General features: G+C 45.7%; 1 protein-coding gene and 1 long non-coding RNA gene across 6 annotated transcripts in view; both read right to left on the bottom strand.

The window, feature by feature from the left end:
- Positions 1–22,019, bottom strand: part of DNAH17 (dynein axonemal heavy chain 17) — a 12,633,448-nt gene that overhangs the window by 4,151,283 nt on the left and 8,460,146 nt on the right. The gene's annotated exons all lie outside the window — the stretch shown is intronic.
- LOC144769744 (uncharacterized) lies at positions 12,180–13,768 on the bottom strand. Of its 2 annotated transcripts, XR_013598748.1 has the most exons (5): positions 13,719–13,768; positions 13,542–13,637; positions 13,337–13,445; positions 13,138–13,249; positions 12,180–12,426 (listed from the first exon to the last, which is right to left on the bottom strand). It is a non-coding gene; the product is annotated as an uncharacterized LOC144769744 (long non-coding RNA). The 2 variants fall into 2 exon arrangements; XR_013598747.1 differs by having other exon boundaries at positions 13,542–13,761.

Genomic DNA, 22,019 nt, shown 5'->3' on the forward strand with positions numbered 1-22,019 from the left:
GTAGGAAAAGCCCTGATGTGTGTGGCATGTCCTAATAGTGAATTACAGCCATTTTCGTTTTTCACTATTGCAAGGCTACCTGTTCTCCATAGGGAGGAATGGGCTGTTAGATTATTACATGTTTATAATCCTAGCATACTCAGGGAACATGGAAGAAATTCGAGTTTAGTATGCCTGGACTCAGAATAATAAAATACATCTTTTAGTGAAGTTTATTTTAATATTCTGTGTTTGCAAATCCCACTTTTAGAAAGTAGGTATTTGCTTGCCTAACCTTTCAAGCCTGCTTCTGCTAGGTTGTGTATTCCTGTGTCTGGGGTTTGTGAGTGGCAGGGCTGGGGGATTCCAGGAGACAGGCTGGAGCAGCCCAGTGGTGAATAGAGAGATCTGCATCTAGATGGGAGGGAGGAGTTGCACCTGGGACCTGAATAGGGTTGGGCCTTCCCTCTACAATGCCGGCTCCACCCCCTGTGGTGCGTCTGATGTCTCTGCCCTGCACACTGAAAGAAGAGAAGGAAGACTGTCAACAAAGTGCTCCAGGACTGTACTTGCCTTCCACAATGCTGGCTCCACCTCTTGCGGGGCGTCTGATGTGCCTGCCCTGCGCTGTGAAAGGAAAGGAGAAGTCTGGTAAACAGAGTGCTTCAGAACTGGTTTGGACTGGGCAAAGGCCCCTCTCCCCTCAGAGAACAAAGGATTTTGGGGTATAAATATTGGGACCCCGATCCCAGGAAATTAAATCGCTTCAGGACGTACAAGATGAAACCTCTGCTGAGGAGAAGGAACCTGAAGAAACTGAGGAGAGACTATTCCCAGGCTGAAGTGCTGCTTGGAGGATTGGCCTGCAGTGATTGCCTGACTGCCAAACAGAGGAGAAAGAACTTTGTGGACTTTTCTTTCAACTTGTGCAAAGATCTCCATGGGCATGGAAGAGAGCTGGCCCCCTGACCGAAGTCCCAGGCCCAGTGGACTTCACCAGCCTTTGTGAATTGCTGCTAGAAACAAGTGGCTACTGAGGCAGGGAGCTGTGACCGACTCTCATGACAGGCCCGGTGTCCTGTAGGCACCGCATCAAGCAACGTCCGCCTCGAACAATGCAAGCTCTGCGCTCACTGACTCCTTCCTGATGCCGTCAATGAGCCGTAGCCTGCACCGCGACTGGAAGGACACCATGATGTGCAACGCCTCGCTACACCGAATCGAACTGGTCTGACTGACGCGGTCACTGCTGCTGACTTCGAGTCCTGTGACCGCACCGGAGTTGGGCACCGCTTTGCACGCTTTGCGACGCACCGCCCGACTCGCACCGCTGTCCGGACTGATCGATGCCAGCTCCCGAACTCCAGCTCTGTCACCGCACCGTAAAGCTGGAAGCACCGCAACGAGCAACGTCCGCCTCGAACAACGCAAGCTCTAAGCTCACCGAATCCGTCTTGACGCCGTCAACGAGCCGTAGCCTGCACCGCGACTGGAAGGACACCGTGACCTGCAACGCTTTCTTTTTCTACACCTTGACGAACCCCGGAACCGGCTCGCACATCCGTGCCGGCCGCCCCAAGGAAAAGGTACTGTGACTGAGTCTGTCGACATTTGAGTGGGCCCGGACCGCCGCGGTCAGCTGTATTTGTTAGAATCTGTGTTCTTTTCAGCAATGCTGTAGCCGGACAATGCTACCGACTCGCACAGAACCTTGAATTAAGCCTTTTTAACCTGAACTCTTGAAACTTAATAGTACTGTGGATTTTTTTTGTTGTTTATTGGTCTTGTGATAACTCTATATAAAGTATACTTCTTTTTTTATATAAAACCTGTGTGGTGTCCATTTGTAGTGTTGTCACTGGGTTACTGTATGTGGTCACAACTGCTTAACTTACATCGTCTCTGAATTAAGCCTTAACTGCTCGCGCCACGCTGCCTACAGGGTGAGCAGGGGTTATTTTGAGAGAGTAATTCCCTTGCCCTGATTAGAGGGGAGGGTCCCTGCTTGTCACAAGTACCTAACTGTGCCAACTCGAGACCCCCAATTCTAACAATGCTCTTGAGGTTCCATGCTGACAAATTGAGCGATTTCAAATTTGGATGGAGAATTTGTCCTTCGTTCATGGAGATCAGGTCCTTTGAGAATGGAAACTGAATCTTGGGTGCCACTGAAAACTTGAGGAGATCTGAGAACCAAGCTTGTCTCGACCATGCTGGGGCTATGAGAATTAAGTGGCATGGTTCTGATTTCATTTTTCGTAACACTCTCGATATATATAGAGGAAATGGAGGGAAAGCATACGCGAACATCCCTGTCCAGCACATCTGAAGCGCATTGCCCCACGATCCTTTCTCATGACACCTGCTTGCAAAGTGTTTGCATTTTGAGTTGTGAAGGTTCGCGAACAGATCCAGCGATGGAGTGCCCCACAGACTAAACACTCTGAGAAGTTGACTTTGAGCTAATTCCCACTCGTGAGAAACACTGGTTGATCTGCTCAGGATATCTGCCCTTGTGTTGTTTACACCTGGAACGTGCTGAACTTGAAGCGAGATGTTGTGAAGAAGTAACCACCTCCAAATCTCTTGCGCTTGCTTTGATAGAAGTTTCGACTTCGTCCCCTTATTTCAATAGGTAAAACATCGTCGTTGTACTGTCTGTTCTGACCAGTAATGTGGAATCATGGATTCTGGGTAGGAATGCCTGTAATCCTGAGAACACTGCCTTTAGCTCGAGCAGGTTGATGTGAAGTTGAGTTTCGTGGACTGACCAATGACCCTGAATTTCGAGGTCTTGGAGATGTGCCCCCCAACCTTGTAGCAATGCATCTGTCATCATAACATAACTGTGATGTTGAGGTTCAAAGAGCAGACCTTTTGTTCAATGCTTTCTGATTTTCCACCATGACAGGGCCTTTTTTATTTGAGGAGATCAAGTCACTCGATCTTCGAAGGACCCTTGAGATTGAATCCATTGCTTGTCCAGAAGCTCTTGAAAAGGCCTCATGTGTAGTATGCAATTGGGAAGTAAGGGGAAACAAAAATACATCACCCCCAATAAGGACTTGTAGATTTTCTCAGAAGTGTACTTTCTTGTCTGTAGATGCGACATGATTTTTTGAATGCGCTCCTCTGAAGGATAAGCTTTTGCTTCCTTTGTGCCGAGCATGGCTCCCAGAAATTAAAGCGACTGAGATGGGATGAGAGATGACTTTTCTAGATTGACTATTAGACCCAGACGACTGAAGACATCCATGCAGCATTGTAGTGAGTGCTGGGTTTCCTGGAACAAAGTGCTTTTTATCAGCCAATCGTCTAGATATGGGAAAATTTGGTGACCTTGAAGTCTCAGATGTGCTTCCACTGGCGCCATACACTTCGTAAAAACTCTTGACGCCGACTTCAGATCGAATGGTAAAACTTTAATTGGTAGTGGCACCCCGCCACTGTGAAAAGCAGAAATTGTCTGTGATTTATATGGATCGGAATATGAAAATAAGCATCTAAGAGGTCCAGGGATGCCATGTAGTCTCCTTTGCAGAGAAGTAGGAGTATTTCTTGCAGGAATAGCATATGAACCGGTCCTTGGATGCTTGATTCCGGTCCAGGAAAGACATGGCTTGGCAGTTCAGGCTGGACTGTTCCCATGAGGCACAGGGTCAAGGCTGATTTGCATATGGCCATGTCTGACCTGGGGTGGTGTGGAGTGCAAAAAAATGGATTTAGGCCCAGATCTCTGTACTGGGGTGAATGTATGACATTGTTCTGCATTCTGTACATAAATTGTTGTTTTTGCATTTGTCACCCCGAGTGGGATGGGTATGCTCAGACGTGAGTCCCATGGTCTCCACACCACTGGAGTCAAGCTATCAAGGCTGATGACGGCTGATAGCCAGAAACCGGTCCTTGGATGCTTGATTCCGGACCAGGAAAGACATGACTTGGCAGTTCGGGCTGGACTGTTCCCATGAGGCACAGGGTCAAGGCTGATTTGCATATGGCCATGTCTGACCTGGGGAGGTGTGGAGTGCAAAAAAACGATGGATTTAGGCCCAGATCTCTGTACTGGGGTGAATGTATGACATTGTTCTGCATTCTGTCCATCAATTGTTGTTTTTGCATTTGTCACCCCAAGTGGGATGGGTATGCTCAGACGTGAGTCCCATACTCTCCACACCACTGGAGTCAAGCTATCCAGGCTGATGACGGCTGATAGCCAGAAACCGGTCCTTGGATGCTTGATTCCGGTCCAGGAAATACATGGCTTGGCAGTTCGGGCTGGACTGTTCCCATGAGGCACAGGGTCAAGGCTGATTATTATATGGCCATGTCTGACCTGGGGTGGTGTGGAGTGCAAAAAAACAATGGATTTAGGCCCAGATCTCTGTACTAGGGTGAATGTATGACATTGTTCTGCATTCTGTCCATCAATTGTTGTTTTTGCATTTGTCACCCCGAGTGGGATGGGTATGCTCAGACGTGAGTCTCATGCTCTCCACACCACTGGAGTCAAGCTATCCAGGCTGATGACGGCTGATAGCCAGAAACCGGTCCTTGGATGCTTGATTCCGGTCCAGGAAAGACATGGCTTGGCAGTTCGGGCTGGACTGTTCCCATGAGGCACAGGGTCAAGGCTGATTTGCATATGGCCATGTCTGACCTGGGGTGGTGTGGAGTGCAAAAAAACGATGGATTTAGGCCCAGATCTCTGTACTGGGGTGAATGTATGACATTGTTTTGCATTCTGTCCATCAATTGTTGTTTTTGCATTTGTCACCCCGAGTGGGATGGGTATGCTCAGACGTGAGTCCCATGCACTCCTCACCACTGGAGTCAAGCTATCCAGGCTGATGACGGCTGATAGCCAGAAACCGGTCCCTGGATGCTTGATTACGTTACAGTAAAGACATGGCTTGGCAGTTCGGGCTGGACTGTTCCCATGAGGCACAGGGTCAAGGCTGATTTGCATATGGCCATGTCTGACCTGGGGAGGTGTGGAGTGCAAAAAAACGATGGATTTAGGCCCAGATCTCTGTACTGGGGTGAATGTATGACATTGTTCTGCATTCTGTCCATCAATTGTTGTTTTTGCATTTGTCACCCCAAGTGGGATGGGTATGCTCAGACATGAGTCCCATACTCTCCACACCACTGGAGTCAAGCTATCCAGGCTGATGACGGCTGATAGCCAGAAACCGGTCCTTGGATGCTTGATTCCGGTCCAGGAAATACATGGCTTGGCAGTTCGGGCTGGACTGTTCCCATGAGGCACAGGGTCAAGGCTGATTATTATATGGCCATGTCTGACCTGGGGTGGTGTGGAGTGCAAAACAACAATGGATTTAGGCCCAGATCTCTGTACAAGGGTGAATGTATGACATTGTTCTGCATTCTGTCCATCAATTGTTGTTTTTGCATTTGTCACCCCGAGTGGGATGGGTATGCTCAGACGTGAGTCTCATGCTCTCCACACCACTGGAGTCAAGCTATCCAGGCTGATGACGGCTGATAGCCAGAAACCGGTCCTTGGATGCTTGATTCCGGTCCAGGAAAGACATGGCTTGGCAGTTCGGGCTGGACTGCTCCCATGAGGTACAGAGTCAAGGCTGGTTTGCATATGGCCATGTCTGACCTGGGGTGGTGTGGAGTGCAAAAAACGATGGATTTAGGCCCAGATCTCTGTACTGGGGTGAATGTATGACATTGTTCTGCATTCTGTCCATCAATTGTTGTTTTTGCATTTGTCACCCCGAGTGGGATGGGTATGCTCAGACGTGAGTCCATTGCTCTCCACACCACTGGAGTCAAGCTATCCAGGCTGATGATGGCTGATAGCCAGAAACCGGTCCTTGGATGCTTGATTCCGGTCCAGGAAAGACATGGCTTGGCAGTTCGGGCTGGACTGTTCCCATGAGGCACAGGGTCAAGGCTGATTTGCATATTGCCATGTCTGACCTGGGGTGGTGTGGAGTGCAAATAAAACGATGGATTTAGGCCCAGATCTGTGTAATGGGGTGAATGTATGACATTGTTCTGCATTCTGTCCATCAATTGTTGTTTTTGCATTTGTCTCCCCGAGTGGGATGGGTATGCTCAGACGTGAGTCCCATGCTCTCCACACCACTGGAGTCAAGCTATCCAGGCTGATGACGGCTGATAGCCAGAAACCGGTCCTTGGATGCTTGATTCCGGTCCAGGAAAGACATGGCTTGGCAGTTCGGACTGGACTGTTCCCATGAGGCACAGGGTCAAGGCTGCTTTGCATATGGCCATGTCTGACCTGGGGTGGTGTGGAGTGCAAAAAACTATGGATTTCGGCCCAGATCTCTGTACTGGGGTGAATGTATGACATTGTTCTGCATTCTGTTCATCAATTGTTGTTTTTACATTCTAGGGTACGGCCTTCCTGTGTTATGTCCAGTACCCATTTGTCTGTTGTTATCAACAGCCATTCCTGATAAAAGATAACCCTTGGAAAAGCACTACGCTACGCTCGTGTAGTTTTCAAAGTTTGCGCTACTTTGCAATACGCAAACTGTAGTAGCACAGTGCAAACACGCGTAGCACAGCGTAGTGCAGCGGTCATTTTTTGCTTGCTCGCGAGCCTCAATGTAAAGTTGGCGACCGCGAGCAAGCAAAATGACATCCCGGCGAGACACTTTCCTCGTTTGCGATCAGCAACATCAAGTTGCCGATCGCGAGTGTGGAAAATAAACTTCCCAGCAAGATTCTCAATGCGGGGAGGTCAGGTTTCTCATTGCAAGTGGTCGTGTATGCTAGCGACCGCTCGCGATGAGAAACTACCAGTCCGATTTGAGAAAGCTGCCGCTCAAGTAAAAATCTACTCGAGCAGCAGAAAACTACAGCTCGCACTGTGTAAGATGCCGTTTTCAATGATTGCACAGTGCCGGATGCTTGTCCGCACTGTGCACTAGCCAGTGATCAGGAAGGAACCAGGCGATGTCGAGTGTTTCAGGTGAAGAAGGTGAAGCTTGTCTCTGCAGCCAGGAGTACCAGGAGGCGTCGACGACGACCAGGAGCTGGATTCGAGCTGACCACGAAGGATCTAGTTGACTGCAGTGTCGGTATCCGGATTGGACCCAACAGGCCTTGGCCAACGCAATCCACGCAGGAATGGAAGATGGGCTTCAGTTCAGACCAGCAAGGTCTGGGGAGATTCTCCTTTGCAGGGAAGCTGGAGCAAGCCTGGAGGAACCAGGAAATCGGTCCAAGAGTTTCGTTTCAGAATTTCAGTCCAGGATAATCTAACGTCTCTAGACACAGCTCCTCTATTTATACTGATTTTAGGGGCTGGAATGCCTGCTAGGTCCCTCCTATGGGTGGACCCTGAGAAGGGGGTGGTTACACCCCTTTCTCTTTGTCCAGTTTTGTGCCAGAGCGGGGCTGGAGTGCCCCAGCAACTGGTTTGAACAGGGCTATGCATGGAGCACCTTGTGTGCCCCAGGCAGTGTCTGGAAAAGCATCTTTCCGATCAACCCACCCTGCTCCAATACACTACAGGTTGTATGCGGAGGTGCTAGCACCTCCCTCGACAGGAAGCCTATTGTCCAAGCCTCCCTTGCTGGAGTTTCATCCAGCTGCAGGAGGTCAGACTCGTGTCTGTGGTAGCAGCATCCATTTAGTGATGCTGAGGCTTTGTTTAACCTTAAACGGGTAAAGCAGTAACATACATGTCTTTTCCCTCTAGAAGGGTGGAATGCTACCCCCGCCGCCAGAATTGGCAGGGGGTAGTATTCCAAAGTGTTTGACACCTTACACGACATGTTTTGATAAAGCCAAACCAAAGTTAGCATCAACTGCGAGGATTATAATGCACTTAAGAGTATATGGTATGGCTATATCATAGAACAGACCTTACTCTCCTACACAACCCCCCCCCAACGCAGGGACATTAAACTAACCTTGACCAGTTGAATCTTCATGTTCTAAGTGGAAATATCTGGAGAGTCCATCTGCATTGGCATGGTCAGTCCCAGGTCTATGTTTCACTGTAAAGTCCATCCCCTGTAGGGAAATGGTCCACCTAAGCAGTTTGGGATTTTCACCATTCATATGATTTAGCCACCAGAGGGGCTTATGGTTTTTCTGAATCTTGAAGTGAGTATCAAACAAGTATGGCCTCAGCTTCTTCAGGGCCCAAACCACAGTAAAGGCCTACCTCTCAATAGCTGACCAACGTTTCTCTATAGGGGTCAGCCTTCTGCTAATAAAAGCTATTGGCTGGTCTTGACCATCTTTATTCAATTGTGAAAGGACAGCTCCCACACCCAACTCAGAAGCATCTGTTTGGACAATGAATTCTTTGGAGTAATCTGGACTTTGCAGAATATGTGCAGTGCACATGGCCTGCTTCAGGCCATCAAATGCCTTTTGACAGCTTACTGTCCACTGAACTTTCTTTGGCATTTTCTTTGAGTTGAGGTCATTAAGAGGAGTCACAGTGGACCCTGAGAAGGGGGTGGTTACACCCCTTTCCCTTTGTCCAGTTTTGCGCCAGAGCGAGGCTGGAGTGCCCCAGCAACTGGTTTGTATCGGGCTATGCATGGAGCACCTTGTGTGCCCCAGGCAGTGTCTGGAAAAGCCCCAATACACTACAGGCTGTCTGGGGCTAGCACCTCCCTCGACAGGAAACCTATTGTGCAAGCCTCCCTTGCTGGAGTTTCATCCCGCTGCAGGAGGTCAGACTCGTGTCTGTGTCAGCAGCATCCATTTTGTGATGCTGAGGCTCTGTTAAACTTTTTAACCGGGTAAAGCAGTAACATACATGTCTTTTCCCTCTAGAAGGGTGGAATGCTACCCCCGCTGCCAGAATTGGCGGGGGGGGGGTAGTATTGCAAAGTGTTTGACACCTTACACGACATGTTTTGATAAAGCCAAACCAAAGTTAGCATTAACCGCGAGGATTATAATGCACTTAAGAGTATATGGTATGGCTATATCATAGAACAGCTATAAGGACATGGTTCCGAAAGCTGCAGAGGGGCTCAGCTCATGCTAGGGCACCCTCTCACATAAAACCAAGCACTCTGCCTCCAGGATTGTTAAGGCCTGCTATAGGACTGACTTATAGGTTACTATGTGTCTATATATAAGGTAGATATAGATGTACTATATCTAAGTAAGGGGTGATTACACCACCTTACCCAAGCTGAGTGATCAGCCTGTGGTGTCAGTTTGGATGGCCAGCCAGGGGTGGCATAATACATGCTGCAGGCCCTGGTAGGCCTTGGATGCACCTATGCCCTGGGTACCTATGGTACACTATACAGGGGCTCACGAAGGTGACCCAATACCCAATCAGGTGTGTACCTAAAGTACATGGTATCAATTTAGAGAGAGAACAGCTGGGCTGTGGGTCTGATTAGCAGGCCCACAGCCACACTAAAGTCAAAAAACCAGAGAATCACAGCAAAAAGTGGGGGCGACCATAGGAAGCAGACCCTACTCTCCTACACCCCTGCTGACTGTAAGGCTGGTATCTGCCAGACTGGTACGAGGATCTTTGATTATATTGTCCTCTAGTCCCTATCTTTCGAAAGGACTGAAATCTGCCATGCTGTAGAGAGCCCAATGCTCGCGCCGTGTCTGTCAGCTTTGATGCCTTGAAGGGCCTCATCAATGTGTTTTCCGAAGAGATTTTCTCCGTCAAACGGCATGTCTATTATTTTTGCTTGGACTTCTGGTCTAAACGAAGTGGCTTTAAGCTATCCTTATCTTCGTAGTCCCACTGCACCTGCCATTTGTCTGAATGCTATAGAAGACATATCCATCACAATATCTATAGATTTGGATGCCGCTCTAGACCCATCTTGTATTATGGCAGCAGCTTCTTCTTTTTTATCTTCAGGCATATGGGCCAACAATGGTGCTATATCTGGCCACATTTGCCGATTGTACCTACTGATGAGGGCTAAAGCATTTGCGGCTCTAATGGAAGCTGCTGCCATCACAGAAAAGAGATTCCCTGCACCATCCATTCGTCTTCCTTCTTTGTCAGGAGGAGCTGCAGATGTTGAAACTGGATTTTTCGACTGTCGTTGTGCGGCTTGCATTACCACAAACTCTGGCCGCGGATGCCCAATTAAGCATGCTGGAGAGGATTCTGGTGCCCAATACTTTTTCTCTATCCTGGGCACCGAGGCTTCGACTGAGGCCGGGTTTTTCGTCAGCTTTACTCCTTCTTCCCAAATGTACTCGATAATAGGGATTGCTCTGATGGATTTTCTTGACTCCTCTTTAAAATTGTAAACAACGCATTCTGCTTCCTGCACTGGAAGTGGAAGTTCAAATCTTTTCAAGGCTTATTCCATAATATCAAGGAATCCTCCAATGTCCTGTGGAGGAGAGTTTGCTGGAGATGGCGTAGTAGGAAGAATATACTGATCCCATTCTATCCCAACTGTACTTTCCTGAAGAAGTTCTCCTTCTTCTGGTTGTTCTCCATCACTGTCCGCTAAATCATGTCTAATTGTTATAATTGGAGGAGATCGAATCTTTTGAACGGAAGAAGGAGGTGGAGGTTGAGCCACTTGAACTTGAGTAGGACTGGCTGAAGTATTCGAGGCTGGGGCGTTAGCTTCCGGAAAACGACGGTTGCAGTCGTTAATCATGTGTCGTAAATCAGTCACAAGAGAAATTGGCATTGAGACAGACTCTTCTCTCATTTCAGGCTGTACTTCTTCCTCCTCCTCATAAACATATGATTGTTGAAATGATTCATATCTTTTTGATTCAGGCACTGGACGATCCTGGAATGAAAACACCTCTTGAACTTCCTGAAATTCCTCTTCATCAGTGTCCTGACTTTTTATTTGAAGCTGAACCACTCCTGTTGACTCCTCATCCTCTGACTGCAATTCCAGCAGACTTGATGGAGGAAGTGGTGACATTTTTGTCCAGCCTGTGAAATCCATAGATTTCTTCGCTGTCGACAAGCCCGTCGACGGTGGAAGAGACTTCAAAGTTATCGATGACTTTGCTTTCGGGGACTTAAAAGACGTCGTCGATGGAGCTCCCGTCGACGAAGTCATAGTCGACGGAGTCGTCTTTGAGGTCGACGCTGTTCTTCCCGTCTACGGAATCATCGACGAACCTTTCTTCGACGACGTTGTTCTAGTCGTCGACATCGACGCAGCTATTATCGTCAAGATCGTAGTCGTCGGCGAAGTTGTCGTCAACGGTGTCGTCGACGTTTTCACAGGAATCAGTGCAGGCGACACCCCAACTTTCGTAGACAGAGCTGAAGATCTCCCTTGATAATGATGACTTTTTCAGAGGAGTGTGAGGAAGAGAAGACGAAGAGGCTTTGGTTTTTTGCTTTTTTGGTTCTACTTTCTCCTCAGGAGCAGAAGACTTCCTCTTCTTGGAAGACTGAATATCAACTTCTTCCTCAGAATCAGAATCTGAAGTGGTCATCAACTTTTGAAGCCATAATAGTAAACGTGCGCCCCTGTCTCTCAAGGTTTTTGCCAAAAAGGTTCTACAGTGCTTACAGTCTTTTGGCACATGTTTAGCGTGGAGGCAGTACAAACAGTCCTTGTGTGAATCCTCAGAATACAGTCTAGGTTTCCCACAGGATCTGCAGGGCCTGAAAAACCTCTTTTTAGAGCTTTCAGCCATAGTAGGTAAGAGAAGTAACACAGTACCTTAAATCCAGCAGAAAGAACTTTCAGTTGAAAAGGTGAAAAGTTCACACAGGAACAAAACTGAGCAGGGCTCAGGGAGACTCCTCACACGAAGGCGGTTGGAAATCTGATGTATGGTGGCTCTGCTGGGTAGTGTGATGTCAGGGCTGGCAGCTAATTGGCTGAGTTTTGGACCAAATAATGATGAGGTTTGGCTACCAAATAATATGATTACCAATGGGATTTTTTCTATGCAGTTTTCTAATACTGCTATGGTCATCTTGTTACCGTGAGACTCCCACCATGACGACGGGGAGGATACATGCATGTGAATCTATGAAAGATTCAAAACTGGAGAAACACCTTTCTTGCCCGCGTGTCCTTGGCTCCAGGCAGTTAACTAAGTAGAGAAACCTACTTGTAGTGAGCACTGTTCCTAATGGAAAAGATACCCTTTTCCAACAATAAAGGTGAAACAGCTAATCAAATAGATCAAACGTTAAACAATATGAGATTTCACGTTCTATTATTTAATACTCATTCATAGAACGGTTATTCAACATATGTACATAATGGCAATATGTTTGTAAATCTTATTAAGCGACTGTCCAAACTAAAGAAAAATCGACATGCTAACATGAAGGTATAATTTGTTACAAATCAAATATTCTAAATTCACATTTCTCGTTAGTCTGGAAACCATAATTCATAGTTATTCATGAGTCATATAAGTCGATTTGCTGAAGACATGATGCCCGATGCATTTCGGGACCCGAAGGTACCCTTCCTCAGGGGCGAAATCCTAAAACATACAAAAAGCTTATGAGTACAATCTACGAAAATAAATATGTACAGCAAGATGTAATTTATCTACAAATATTTGAGACACTAAAGGGGGAACAACGACGTATTGACATCATGGGTAAGGACAAAAGACTCTTGTTATATACTGCTAAACAGTGAGAACGCATATGGGATTGCATTGCACAGATACTGACATGTATTGGCCTCAATGAAGCATCATAGAATGCTAACATAGCATGCACATCTTATAGTTCATGAAAATAATAAGAAAAAATCCACAATGTGATTGAAATAACTCAGGCTAATTTCCCTCCTGGAGCGGATGCATATAAAAATACACACCAGTTGATCTTTAACCAAAAAGGATATAATTTCATCTAAAAACAAGGGATTAATCACATGCTGTTTGTAGTACATTTTGCACTAAACATTAAAACAGCGGTAAAGGAACATGCTGCTCATATGTTCTGTTTATGTATGCACAAGAGTTAATCACACTGTTAAAACTGTGACCGTGCTTAATTACTAGAATACGTTAGGACTGAAATGGATTCCTATGATAGGATTAGAGAAAACTGCACCGGCAATGAACTGTGTGATGAATGTCGAACCCAAGGCCTCTGGGTAAATGAGATAACAAAGGACTGATGTCGAAGCAACATTCCTGATACAAAGGACAGAATTACTAAGTAGATAAAACAACATTTACCTAAATAGCTCAAAGCCTCTTCAATGAAGGCAACGTTCCGATGCGAAGGTAATGTGTGCGTAGATATGTTGCGCTGAGAACCTTAGAGTTCTGCCAATACGACAATGGGCAACTGATGAGAGACATGGAAATGAAATTGTGTAATAGGCTCGTGCAAAGAGACACATGCTCACTAAGGGCTATACTAAAAAGCACATACCTTAAGAGTTTGTCTAATGAAACCCAAAAATGGGGTTTATTGATGTGCCGTGATGAAAGCGAAGGAGACTCAAAGGTGTCAATACTAGATTGTGGATAGCGATAAGTCACTAGAGAAACAACAATAATAAAACCTGTCACTGTAAAGAATACTCGTAACAACATACTGTTCATAACACAGCCAAAAAAATATCAGAGAGGTTTACCTCCGTAGTTAAATGTGCTTCCGAAGACGTGACCAGATATTAGATGAAGATTCCCGTGTTAAATGGAACTTCAGGAAGGTAGTCCGAAACAGGCCGCTTAAGAAACGACAACAATATTTAGAGTGCTTCTCAGCTAAAGAGATCTAAAAGTTAGGCACTGAGATGCAGGTAATATACCTCCGAGGCTGGGTAATGCGCTGCTCCTGTATGTGGTGCTCCGGCTATGAACTCTCAGGTAACCGCGGAAGGATACTACACAACTATTTAAAGAGTGCCCATAGATGAACACAACTATGGGTGCAGCTGGGAAATGTAGTCCCAAAATGAAGACTGCCTCTCAGAGATTCTTGGTAGACATAACGTAAATGTGGATGTCAATGACTCTACTAAAGAAATGATCGGATGGTGGTGCACTAAAAAAAGCCCGCAGGGAAATTGGGTCTGTGTGGCAATAACCTTGCTAGTAACATGATCGGAATGTGGGACAGATAGATATAACCAACTGGGTAATACACTGGAATGGTATGCATGCATAGAAACCAGGCCGACGGGTAATGAATCTACATGTGTCAAGGGAAAGGGAAGGAAACGGTAGTTACACCCAATAAAACACTAATTAGACTATTCACTCGTCAGAGAAATACTTAGTTGGTGCGAAGGGCTTCGCGATCGGTGAGAAAAAAGGGAGGGAAAAAACTACATAGGAGTGTGTGAGTGCAATGAGCCAGTTACTGATGCTAACTCATACTATATTAACGAAGGGAAATGCAGAGTCGTATTTCAAATTGTTAGGTCTGATAACTGAATTCCACATATTGCATGGGGAATCATGATTCCCGTGTACCACCATACATGTAATGTTTAGTAGCATGTAAATCCTTAGACCGTGAAATTGTCAATAGCGATGGTGCTGTGTGGGGTTATAACACGGACAATCACTGTGTTATGAGAAAAAGGTATCTCATTCTTCAAGCATTGTGCACATTAATCCTTAATAATAATCAGTGCATCAAGGTATGTCCAGGGGAGAGTCGATTCCTGTAAAACATTTTGGCTAACCATCAAAACTGCAAGTACTAATGTAAACACAGACATGCATTTGGAATCATTGCCAACATCATGCTAATAATCTGAAGTGCAAAAACATCAAATAATGATAATATAACACATAGGAAACGTAACTTGCCTAGAACACATATGTAAAAAATGCAATTACGCGTGAACTATGGATGCTATGTGAGTGTATAGGCCATACAATTGTGAGGGACATAGGAATGGAGTACTATTAATGCTTGGCAGATGAAAGAAACGTGCCCCTATTTGTCATAGAAAACATCCCAGATCTATTCGATCATTAAGACCATTTGGGATTCCTGTGCATAGACGGTCAATCCAATATGTTTCACGCTGTAATAATCTAGCAGAGTTGTCTTGACCCTCCTTTTTGGGTACTATCTCAATAATCTGAGCACGCAATTGCGCTATGTTATGGTGACTTTCATCCCAATGTATGGCAATGGGGGTACTTTTGTTCTTGGCTCGAATATTACTCTTGTGCTCTGTAAGCCTAATTTTTAGTTTACGTTCAGTTTTCCCCACATAAAGTTTGCCGCACGGGCATTTGAGACAGTAAACTAAATTGGTACTGTTACAGTCTGATGTATGCTTGAGCTTGATTTTTTTGCCTGTCATGGGATGGGTTAAAGTATTGCCAGTGATGATATTATTGCAGTGTATGCAGTTCTGGCATTTCATGGTTCCTTTGTAATCAGGTTGATTTTGTGAGTTGCTGGGTGACCGAACTATGTCCATCAAGTTGCGGCCTCGTGTGTAGGCAAATATGGGTTTCTCCTGAAAAATACCTCTAAATTCACTCTCATTTTGAAGTAATTCCCATCTTTTGAGTATAGTCCGTTTGATTAGGTTAGCTGATGCGGAAAATTTCGAAACAAATGTAAATTCACTTTTAGGTGTTTTGATGGCCGGTGTCAACAATGATTGACGATCAATAATAGCAAGTCTGTCAATACATTGGTCCAAGATTTCAGTAGGGTACCCTCGTTGTTCAAATCTGCTGCGATGGACTTGTATTTGCTTGTCATATGTTTCTTGAGTGGCACAAATTCTTTTTAGTCTCAAGAAATGAGAGTATGGTAGGTTAGTGATTAGGCTTTTAGGATGAAAACTGGTATACATCAAAGTGTTGTTTCTATCGGTGGGTTTTCTGTAAATATCAGTCATCAGTTTTTTATCACTCAGGCTCTTGGTGACAAGCACATCTAGGTAATGAACTGAATCAGGACTTATGTTGTAAGTGAACTGGATCCTTGGGTTCTTCGTGTTCAGATCAGCTATTAGTCCTTCGAGTTCTGGCTGAGTATTCGACCATATCAGAAAAATGTCATCGATATACCGACCATACATTACTAGACCTTGATTCCATTGTTGGTTCGTAAGGATGTGTTCATGCTCAAAAAGAGACATGAATATATTGGCATAGGCTGGAGCCCCAGAGAATCCCATGCTGGTACCGGTCATCTGTCCAAAAAATTGATCTTGCCACTGGAAATAGCTGTTGTTTAAACAAAAATGTAACAATTTCAGAATAAATAGGCTTTTTTCTTGACATAACTTCATCTGTAGTAATGCCCATTCTACTGCTTCCATCCCTTGTTGATGATTAATAGATGTGTATAGTGCAGTCACATCAATGGTGCATAATATCCAGTCTTCTTTGCAGTATTCTTGAATAGATTCCAATTTAGGCAAAAAATGGGTGGTGTCCTTAATATAGGTGCACCAAGATTGTACGAATTCTTGTAGAAAGTGATCTAGGTATTTTCCAAGGGAATCAAAAATTGAGCTACACCCTGAAACAATGGGTCGAAATGGAGGGTCTGTAGGGTGTTTGTGGATCTTGGGTGTCATATAGAGTGTAGGTCTTCTTGGATTTTGCGTGGTGAGAACATTTTTTGGTGTCTCGGAGATGATCCCAGCTGTGCAGACTTCTTGTAACAATCCAGATAAGGCCTTTTGTAGAAGATTGGTAGGATCATTGTCCAGAAGCAGATAGGTGTGTTGGTCTTGAACATGTTCACTTACTTTTTTGTTGTAGTATTCTGTGTCCATAATGACAAGGGCACCGCCCTTGTCTGCCGGTTTTAAAGTAAGTTGGGAGTTCTGGGTGATCGATTGTACTGTATGGTAGTCATGGACTGTGAAGTTTTTGCTCTTCATTGATTTATATCTAATCTTAGATAAATCTCTTTTCACGGTGTCCTCAAAAAAATCAAGGATTTTGTGAGATGTCGGGGCCATGTATTTGCTTTTTGGTTTGAACTTCATCTCCTCCAATGATTGGTCTTGATCCGATTGGCATTCCATAACATTCTTAAAGTAATGCCGAAGTCTGAGTTTGCGCATAAATTTAAAGAATGCCACATTAGTTTCAAGTGCCGAGGTGTCGTTGGTCGGTACAAAGGACATGCCTTTGTTAAGGGTCATAGTTTGTTTCTTGGATAGTTCAAAGGAGGAAATATTTATGATGAGGGTAGATTTTTCCCACTGCGAAGTGACCTTCCCTCTACCTCTCCTGGTGGGACGCTTGACTGTTGTTGTAATGCTTGTACATTCGGTGGTGGCGGTTGCCCTCCCGTCGTGGCCTGTGATAAAAAAGAAGAAGAACCTGCTGCAGTTTTATCGACTGTTTGCACATTTGGAGCAGTTGGGGTTGATAATGTAGATACTGCTACAGATTTTGCTATAGGTTGTCGAGAAGCGGAAATGTCATGGTCAGTAGTGATACTTTCTTCACTGGACGTCATGGTTTTATGTGGAATGAAACGTCTCTTGGCATATATCTCTGCCCACGTATAGACTTCGTTTAATTTATCGTCTATAGTATCACGACGATACTTCCTTATCTTCCCTTCTTGCAGTTCACGGTTATAACGGTCTAGTTTTGCATTCAGTTCTTCCAAAGTGGTTTCCCAGATAGTCGGGTCAATTACTGATGATAAATCTCTTTTTAAATTGAAGATTTCTTCATCCAAATCCTTGATAGTACGTGATAATTCTTCTATAATTAGAAGAATAAGATCTAGCGAGCATTTATTCACAATGGAGAACCATTTATCCATAAATTGTGGGTTTAGATGGAATCTAAATAGCATAGGTCTCAAAGCTATCCTTAGTCCCCTCGGTATTCTTTTTGCTCGGTGGTATTGAACAAGCGTTGAGGCGTGCAGTCGTTGGTTAAGTTGCCTCCTTGTTAAGTATTCTAGTTGTTTAAGACGTTGGATAGTAGAACCCCCTTTAGTATCTACTAAATTGATTTCATTGATCAAAGCATATATATCTGTAGCTTCTTCTGCTGTATATGCTAGAGTGTTGGCTCTATTTTCGGTGATGTGTGTGATGCTGTCAAAGGATGCCATGTTGGCTACAATGTTGGCTAATAGTAAGTAAAGTTTGATACAATGGTGCTACCTCAAGAGGCCAAAGTGAGAAAACAGGAAAGGAATAGAGGAGCACTCAGTTATATAGTCTAAGTAAAACTCCAAGCAGTGGCAGATTAGGCGCCTACTTAATTGGAAATAACGGTACACTGCAGTTGGCACTAATTGTTTAATAATAGACATAGTGGATGGAGCACTCAGTGCATTGTGATGTGGGTAATTCTATACGGCACTACCTTCCATAGAGTGGGGCCCCTCTGCAATGTGGGAAGCAGGAGTTCAACACGATTTTCCTGGGCCTGATGGGTGGCACAGGCAACCAATTTGACACAGCCAAAACAAGTTTTCATTAGCGCCGCAAGCACAGTGGCATTGGGGCCTCAAGAGAGCAACTAGCCCCCTGCACCCTCAGTAGGTACAGGGCGACCCACCTTGATGGGAAGTGGATTTCACTTGTGCATTAGCGACCATGAAGACAAGTATACATCGGGGCTCTGCCCACACTAAAGTGGGTCAAGATCACACAAAGTAGGTGATGAGAGATTGCGGTGGCAGTCACACATGTCAATTTATACTGGGAAAAAAAGTAAGGCTGGCTTGATAACTCTGGCTTCTATCTGCATTGGCACATCATGTCAGGAGTGATGGTAAAAGAATTTTGCACTACAGGCAGGAAAGGTTAAAACCCATCCACACCAAGCCGATTGGAAGGTCATCCAGCAGATGCCCAGCCCAGTATCCGGCCCCTGTTGTGGTCAGTTTCTCCCTAGTTGGAGTGAGAGTAAGGGGTGATCTAGCCAGCGTTTTGGGATGCGATCTCGGCCCCCCCAATTGCGTTGTCATGGCCGCGGAATGCAGTTTTGTGCGGTTATGGAGGGCGAGGCAGCCTGAGGGGGAAGAAGCTGCACCCTAGTCCCAGCGTGAAGCCAATTGTGCACAGCACTATGGGATATGTGATGCCTCAGTTGGGCATGAGGTACTTATAATATGCGCCCTGTTACAAGAGTTAGTAGGGTACACTGCTGATTGAGTGGATGCGTAAGGTGTTATGTTAAGTACAGTTCCTACCAGCAACTACAGGGTTGTGCTAACTGGAGCTGTAGGACTGTGGCCCGATTGACCTAGTGAGTTATGTAATCCAGGGTAATTAAAATAACCTAATATGGAGTCTCTCTAGTGTACCTAGTGTGCCACTGTGGGAATGCGGTTGGCACTTTACAGTTAAACTGCCTCTGGGCTAAGCCAAAATCTCTGCCTAGCCACCTAGGGGGTGGGCTGGTGTCAGCTTAAGTGTGTACTCCCTTCTCCTGACTAGAGAGGTGGGTTCGGCCAGGCTCAGGTGCCTACCCTAGCCTACCAGAAACTCCATTTACAACATTGGTAGAGAATGCCTAGGATTTGTTTGTAGTCCATTTGCAACAACCCCACAGGGGGAAAGTTTTAGGCCACAAGGTTTGTGGAGGGCTCTTGTGTGGGAGTCTGTTGAAGAGCTAAGGTCAGGCTAGGATGTCTTGCGCTTTCACCGAACGGTTGAGTCCCAGCTACGAGCGGATTGTATTAGGGTGAGCTGGCTGTATGTCAGGAAGTGCAGAGGCATCAGTAGCACTGAGCGGCTTACAGCCAGATGCGGTATCTGATGCAAGTGGCATCTGTTAGAATAGAGCCCTACTCTGAGGTACCGCCTTAAATGCTTGGAGGTCTGTTGGCACCGTCTTTTATTGGAAGCCATTGCCTAGCGGGCTACTCTAAGCAGAGCGTTTGCAGGCATCTTTAAATAATTTACTCAGATAACTGGGACAGAAATAAAAGGCGGGCTAGATAACTTTCTTCTACCTATATTGGCACATCTAGTCAGGAGTGATTGTCAAAAGGGATTGCACTTCAGCCAGGTAATGTTAGCATCCATCCACACCAAGCCGATTGTCTAAGGTCACTCTGGGCCGCATTTACACAGCCCAGTATTAGGCCTTAGTGGTTGTTAGTGCCATAAATGACTACATTGAACTGAACAGGTGGAGTGACCGTAGGTTACAACAGCAGAAGTTTAGGGAAAGCTAGTCTCCACACATGGTCACGGTGTAGGTTAAATTAGTTGGGGTTGGCACTCTTATTTGACATGGGGTTTGATGCTACACGAGGGCATCTCCGAGCTCGGCCAGGGCACAGGCATTGTGTTTCCCAGAGGGGCAGCAAGTGAAGGCAAGGCTCTTTCCAAATCTGGTGCCAGAACACAAGGTAGTCAGGGCCAACTTGTCTGTTGGGTGACTTGTGTAGGCACCTGGGTAGCTGTTGTTCCACGATGGGGTGAGTTGTCTCCATTAGAGGGCACAATGCATATATTTTTCAAACCAGATTCGACACCATTAATGTGTTTACCAGGGTCTAGCAACCAAAGAGGTCTGTGAAATTGTCTGGTCAACGGCGCAGATTTAGTGCACTCTAGAAACAAGGTTAGGTGACACAGGAGGGTGATTCCAGATACACAGGTGGTGTGACGGCAACGTGAGACTGTCAGCTTATGCTTGGTAGGAGGTTCCGTATCACCAATCAGAAGGGTGCCATGTGGCAAAACCAGTAAATATGTTTAAGAATGACATAGATGACAGTCAGGAGAAGTTTGTCAAAGGTATTACACTCATTGTCAGGCATTGTTAACAACCCATCCACACCAAGCCATTGCTTAGTTTCCTGGGCCGCATACAAACAGCCCCGTATTCGGCACCCGCGTTGTCAGCGTCATGAGTACTAAATTACAACTATACAGTGGGTGTACTTACAGGCCGGACAGTATTGCTACGGCCTCCAAGGGATGATCAGTCAGACACCAATAGCAGTGAGTTTTACTGGCCCTCTGTGCAGTTGTTAGGGACATTTTAATTCCATGTACTTGCTACTAACGGATCTCATGTGTGAGCGGGTTACCTGCTTTAAAAAAGGAATGAAAAGGAGTATGGCATAACACATAGACTATCAGGGACCAGCTACCTTTACACATGGATTTTAGTGGAGGGCATTTAAGTCCGGGATAACCAAGTGTACCGGGGGTAGTGCATTGCATCTTAGGTCAAAGCGGGTTGGCACACAGGGGGTGTCTAGGATCGTCCAGGCACACTCTGCAGTGTAGAATACAAAAGAACTGCACATTGTCACTATTTCGAGTGTGACAGATGCAACAAAATGTTCCCTCACAAAGCAAACCAAGGTTCTTATGGTCAGATGCACAACATACAACCGTTCACTCCAGCTTCACTGAAGGTAGTCTGTTAGCAGAGGTATAGAACGGGACGTCCTGCGCCAAGGTGCGGTCATTGCACGGGCAACACAGCAGATACTGTGCTGTCAGACAAGGGTGCTTGTGGGCGAGGAGGCCATTCAAGATAGCAGAACCAATTCTAAGGACCTCTCTCCTCCACCGAACTGCTCGAGAATGAGGGTGCAGTGGGTTTCGCAATGTTACGGGTATTTTCCTGCCCATACAGGGGCAGAAGGGTACATTGCAGGTATCTGCATAAACAGAGTGGGGGCAAAACCTATAGACGATATGCACAGGTAACCGCAAGAAGGTGGTGTTAAGATAAAAAACTTTGCAGCGTCAAGTTAGCTAGGTGGCATGTGCCAGTTGGTTAAGCCAGAATGTGTGCCGTGACTCCAAGAGCGGCTGGAAATGTGTTTGGAGCACCATCGCTGACAATTTTAGAGCACACACTGCACCTCGGCCCAGTACTATCTTGTGGGAGGAAATATTCCCTGGAATAACCCAGTACTAGGTTGAGCATCAAGGGTCACAGTTGGTTAGCAGGTATGTGTGTATCTGTGAGCAAGCTTTAGTTAAGCAAGCCTGGTGGGTGGCGTAAGTTGTTACTACAATTGTTTGCTGTGACTGCAATTGCGTACGCTATGCGAACAATCTTGTTCGCCAGGGTTTATTAATCACAAAGGGCTGTGCACATTTCTGGTCAACTTCAACAAAAGTGGGTGCACTCTGCTCCCAGGGCGGGTTACGGATCGCTTCAGTGATGCA

The sequence above is a fragment of the Lissotriton helveticus genome, chromosome 7 (genome assembly GCF_964261635.1).
Source record: "Lissotriton helveticus chromosome 7, aLisHel1.1, whole genome shotgun sequence".
Classification (NCBI taxonomy): domain Eukaryota; kingdom Metazoa; phylum Chordata; class Amphibia; order Caudata; family Salamandridae; genus Lissotriton; species Lissotriton helveticus.